This window comes from Gigantopelta aegis, chromosome 10 (assembly GCF_016097555.1).
Source record: "Gigantopelta aegis isolate Gae_Host chromosome 10, Gae_host_genome, whole genome shotgun sequence".
NCBI lineage: Eukaryota > Metazoa > Mollusca > Gastropoda > Neomphalida > Peltospiridae > Gigantopelta > Gigantopelta aegis.
The window spans coordinates 12,056,875-12,063,576 of NC_054708.1; positions in this window are offsets into that span (position 1 = coordinate 12,056,875).

A 6,702-nucleotide genomic window follows, 5' to 3' on the forward strand; every position below is an offset into this window, starting at 1 on the left:
GGGATGACCAAAACTTCGATGGACTGAAAATAAAACTGAAACAAGAATACCCGATCATGTATTTGTTCAATAATAAGCAAAACAAAAAAGACTAAATCACCATTTTAAAATAATTTATTACACATTAAACATTGTCAGTGCAAATTGTTTTTTTTTAGACTTTTTGTTTTTTTTTAAACAAAAAAATAAAATTTGCCACCTGATCATAACAATAACAACAGAAATGAAAGTCAGACTAATCTGAAGTATATGTTCTGTGTAATACATATGAGTATAGGCTGTGTGTAATACATGTACATATCAGTATACGCCGTGTGTAATACATATCAGTATACGTCGTGTGTAATACATATCAGTATACGCAGTGTGTAATACGTATCAGTATACGTCGTGTGTAATACATATCAGTATACGCAGTGTGTAATACATATCAGTATACGCCGTGTGTAATACGTATCTATGTTGTGTAAGCGTGACTCGTGTCCACCAGTCATCCAGCAGATTGTCATCAGCCACTGCTGGGGTTGGATTATATACAGATTAACACACACAAATGTAAGACAATATGTCAAGGAAATGTTGATCTACTTTCTATTCATAAATTGATTGTGAAGGTGAGATAAAGGGAAGACCCATATTATTTCATGAGTGGTGAATCTGGTCATGTTTTTGATTTTTTTCATTTATCTTTCTTTTTTTTAGATAAATATGAATTTGAGATCTTTTATTATATAATTTGTGGGTTTTGAAGGAAATTGCCTTTCATCCCTGTCAATCATTTCTGAAATATTCTTTAAAAAGTTTGGTTATCATGTTTTAAATTTATTTTAACGAAGTTGAACAACTAAAGAATTCTTGATTTCAGTTATTGTTTTTTTGTCAATCAATTGTTTTTGTGTCTATCATTTTCATCTTTCTTTTAGTTGCTTCTAAAATAAAGTATCGGGCAAAACAGTAAAAGTATAAGGAATCCACATCTCACCAAAAATTATTATAAAGATAATCTTTAAAGGGGTCTGAAACAGAATTATTCAGATTTGACGAGAATTCTCTATACAACCTGAATTTCAAAGATTTTATTGAATATTAGGCCAGCACTTTCAAGACATAGTTGAACACAGTTAAATCTTCTTGTTTTTCGGGCATCCGAATTTCTAAATTTATGTGACTTGTATAAAATACTACATTGAGTGGCCATTAGATACAATTTATCTTAAAACGAGTTGCTTTAAAACATATCTTAATGAGTTGTAAGATAAATGGTATACAACAGACACAAACATAGTACCAATATTCTATTTAAATGTCTTTTTCAACGAAAACCTATTTATGGCCCTAGCGCTTGTAGTTAACTAATGCGTCACAGACAAATCAATTTCAGGTTAACTTACCCTGTGCTTGTGACAGAACAACTGATTTCAATCTAGCATTTTTTCACTGGATGTTATAGCATTGGTGACCTGGTCATCACCTAGAAACAGCCAGTCATATGACTTTAAATTGTTATTTTTAGCCAGTGCAACACAACCGGTATATCAAAGGCCATGGTATGTGCTATCCTGTCTGTGGGATAGTGCATATAAAAGATCCCTTGCTACTAAAGAAAAAATGTAGAGGGTTTCCTCTATTAGACTATACGTCAAAATTACAAAATGTTTCACATCCAATAGTCCATGATTAACAAATCAATGTGCTCTAGTGGTATCAAAACAAACTTTAAATTATTAGCACACGTGTGTTATCAGTATGCTACCTCATACAATAACTGACATTATTTTCATTTTTAAAAGATTACTGCGAGGAGAATACTCAAATTAGTCTGGCTTCCTGGACCAATATGGACGAAAATGTATTACAATAAATAGAAAATGAAACAAATAAAAAGACGACAAATAATAAAAACAACTTTATAAATAATTACCACTTAAATATTGAAATCCTACAGATGGGGTACTCTCCTAAAACTATACAGCCAAACTTGTCTATAAAGTCCACTTATACAACCTAAAATAAAACCCTCCTGCAATTTATATGCAGATGGCCCGTATATAAGGTAAAAGTTATATATGCAGAAATATATATGCAATGAATTTAAAGACAGGTGGTTGTTAAATGGCACCATTGTAGTATGTCTATTTGTATATATAAATAAATACATGTATATAGATGTCTCTAATCACATATAAACTGGCCTCTACTGAACATTTGTTTAACTCTTGGTGAAACAAAAATAAATGGGTGCAACATTAAAACACCAGTCTTAAACATGTATAAATCTCTGCACTCTTTAGCAGGGATTTTTGTTTTATTGTGACCACAACAAGCCAAAAGGATTTGAAAAATATATAATTTTCCACAATATGTGATACAAAAATATCACATACATTTTTACTTCTTAAAAATTGTTATCACAACCATATTAATCATGTATTGCCTAATATTCATGCATATATTAATGAAACACAAATCAATTTATTGTAAACATTCAACAGGCATTTAAAAACTTTACCTGAATTTAATATATTTTTGCCAAAATAAAACAAAAATGGAAATTTAAAATAATCAGTATGCATTTGAATTTAAAGTTTATTTCAATTTGTGTTTACTTTATAAAGTCATATGGATTGCACGTATTCAATTCAGTTCTTTATTGAGCCAATAAAGAATTGACTTGGAACTGTTTGCACAAAAGCAAGAGTCTTCTAGAAATACAAAATGGATATCAGGCAACACATTTAGTATTAAGTATAACAATATAATATTAATGACATCAATATTGCTAAAATATTGCTAAATTGCTAGAATAAGAACTAATAGTATTTAACAAAATGTCAACCTCGATAAAAAATAAAAAAAAAAATATTAAATGAATACAATTTATTGAGAGAGAGCAGAGAGGAAAATCAGGACATATAACTAGACAGCAGAGCAATGCAACTTAATATCAGCAAGTAAGATTCCACGCGGTTTAAAAATAAAAATTCATGTATTTCGACGAATGGCAATTAAGTAAATTACAGAAAATGGTGACAAATACAAAGCAGTCTGCATAAAGAAGCAGGGATAAATAGAGATTATTCTTGTGTCATACTGATTTTACATAACGTGTGTCAGGATTAATAGAATCTATCACCGTTCTGAGTTATAGATAAGGCTATTCCAACCCGAGGGACAAAATGTTTTTTTGTGAGTGCCGAGGCTTACTGAGGCCCAGACAAAAACATTTTGTCCCGAGGGTTGGAATTGCCTCATCTATACTTCACAACTGTGATTCTTTTTCTTGCCCATTTAATTACAGTAAAAAACCCCACTAATTTTGTAAGCTACGATTCGTATACATTTCACCTGCAAACTCATTTAATCATATGCGGGGAAAATATAGTCCACCTTATGCAACAACATAAATATGTAATGTTCAACTTACCAATAAATATAAAGTTAAATATTTTTTAAAACAATGATACAATGTGAAATGGCAAACAGAATTTTAAAAACCATGAGTTATGACGTCAATCGTTGTAAAACATGAGTTATGGCGTCACACATTTGTAGAAATGGTCTAGCCCACGGGTCGGACAGATTTATCTAGCCCTAGGGTCAGACACATTTTTCTAGCACCGTGTAAAAGCTGGATAACCCTGTCCAGTAGGCAAGAAAATGTAATACATTAATCCAGACATGAGTTTCGTAAAATCAGTACAATTCACACACACAAGTGTAATTATTTCTTTATTATCCACATTATGCAAAATATTATATTTATGAATAACAAGCTAGGACCATGTCAAAATGTTTCAAACGTAACTAGAAACAGACGACGAAATGACATCATTTCGGTAAAGTTTACACAGATCCAAGACTGCAGAAGTCGCATTAAGTTATGACGTCGCTTCAAAAATTACGTCATTCGTTGTGCACGTAAAATCATTATGACACACGTGTGTCATATGGTTTATATTTCCCTGAATATCTTGAACTACGTGGATAATAAAAAAACCCATTATTTTGGGGAGCACAGTCTTGTATTCAGGTCTCACTACACAGATGTCATCTGCCATTGAAATCCATGTTAAATTGCCCAACTTCAAATGAAGATTACCAATAGAACTGGTTCTCGTTGGCACTAACAACATACACCATTGCAAACATACATTATATAAGCATTTATTATCACTCCAAAATTAAGATTTTTTTTTTGCTATATGACTGTATCTAGCTGTAGTACTGGTCCAAACAGGTGGTTCATGAACCAATTTACTCCGGCTGTCTCTTGCACTATACACCCATGTCCCAAAAGGTCAATGCACAATATTACAAAATAACATGGGCCAAATACAGCCAGAAGGCTTACCATTAAACATACATATTGTTTTAATTCTTCACCATTTCCTAGAAGTGAATATGTGAACCATAACTTGTGCCACAATTAGAAACTATAGTGGAGTGTAGTGAGACCTCAGTTTAATAACAAAAATTAGGGCACCAAGGTAAATGTTTCCTTCAAAATAGGGGCACAAAGTTTCCTCAAACAAATATGATTTTACCCTGGTGCCTTGGGCTTTAGCCTATGCAGTTTGTTGGTTATGGATGCCTTTGATCATGTTACCAATGATAGTTTCACTTCTTACATATACAACATGGAATGTATTGGAAGGGGACAATGGCAATCACGTTGGGCACCATAGTACTTTTCTTGCCGTTGATGTCTTGAGATTTTCAGGGCACAATGACAAGTAAGGAAGGCAACCATAGCACTTGCCGTCATTGCCGTGGTAAAGTATATCTTCCTAATCCAGCATGTCTAAAAAAGAAATTTGTTGTCTAGGGCCCTGTTTTACTAAGCCATCTTAGTGCTAAGATCATCTCAAGTGCATAACTATCTTATGCACCGACGGTGATCTTAGTGCTAAGATCATCTCAAGTGCATAACTAAGATCACTTCGTAAAATGAGGCTCCGATATTAGATTTTATTCCCCTAAAGACTTGAAAACTGTAAAATGAGCACAGAACATTTTAGTCTGTAACTGTTTTAAGTTTAAGACTGACTGAATGAATGAATGAATGCTTTGCACTATCAAGAGCATGCAACAATGCAAATCTGTTAAAAAGTGGCTTGTTGAAAAAAACATATGCCTGATAGCAAACAAAAGGCCTTCAGAATACTACAAAAATTATTACATACACATGACATTATACATAAATGTTAACGAGAAAGACAGAAAACTTAACAATGTAACAGACTAATACAAAATTTCTTACACCTACTAACTTCACATTTTGGATAAAAAGCACCAAATGTATTATCAAGTACACATACTTTGAAACAAAACAAAACCCTCAAGTTTCCAGTAACAATTTCTTTCCCTCAGTATGCTGGAAAGTGAAAGACTCGTGACGAAACAACAGCAGTGTAACACTTTTTGTTGTGTTAGCTCCTTAATGAAGCTAAAGGTGGCACCACACATTACGAGTGCCTCATACAAGAATAGCCGATTGCTTAGCAACTGCTGAAATCGTCAGGTTTGTCGTCACAATCAGCTATTCTTGTACAAGGCACTCATAACGTGTGACCCTGCCTTTAGCCAGTCTTAAAAGGTTCAAATTAACAGTTACACCTCTACCCATATGTTGTTTGGTGCAACAAAATGAAAGTTCTTTACAAAAATTCAGAGGATTGCTTTTTAAAATAGGGGAGATTGTCTCACATTTCCAGAGTACTAAAATGAACCAAATTAAACTGGTAAACCAGAGTTCCAAACAGCACTAAGGGCTGCTCCAGAAATGAGCATTTACTGGCCTCAGTGGTGTAGTGGTTAAGCCACTGAACTTAAAGTTAGTAGGTACTGGGTTCAGAACCCGGTACCAGCTCCCATCCAGAGTGATGTTTAACGACTCGATGAATAGGTGTAAGACCACTACATTGACTACTCTGTCACTAACCACTAACCCTGTTCTGTAAAGGCAGCCCAGATAGCCACGGTGTATGTGCCCAGGACAGTATGCTTGAACCTTAATTGGAAATAAGTATAAACAAACAAACAATGAGCATAGTAGGTATTGAAAACAAGATATTGCTAAGTTTCCCATCCGTCTTGCTATGACATCTCGAACCCCAACTGCTCATTTTGAAAGTACATGTAGCAGTAGCTGTAATGTGGTACACCATAATCCATGCCACTACATTTAGCAGCTTACCGACACCTTATTATGAATCACAAAACTGACCCAGGCACCATCACTTACTTCTGAGCTAATTGTGGTGAAAACATAACATAAATCATATTATTACACATAATAAAAATATAATTTTACGAGACCCCTCAACCCAACAATTTATGATATACCAGTGTTTAACCGAGTAACATATTCTTCACAACGGTGCGACAATATATATATATTAGTATTTTATTTTGGGGGAGTGGGGGAGGAGAGGAAACATTTCTATACTTTTGGTTAATTTCCTTACTTGAACTTCAGCTGCTACAAGTAGCTACCATACATTAAGACCTTGGGGAATGGCTGTGTGGTGTCTTATTAATTCTAAAACGTCTCAAACATACCTTCAAATTAAGTATGTCTTTTTCAAAATGTACCGGCCTTGGTGGCGTCATGGTTAGGCCATCGGTCTACAGGATGGTAGGTACTGGGTTCGGATCTCAGTCAAGGCATGGAATTTTTAATCCAGATACCGACTTCAAACC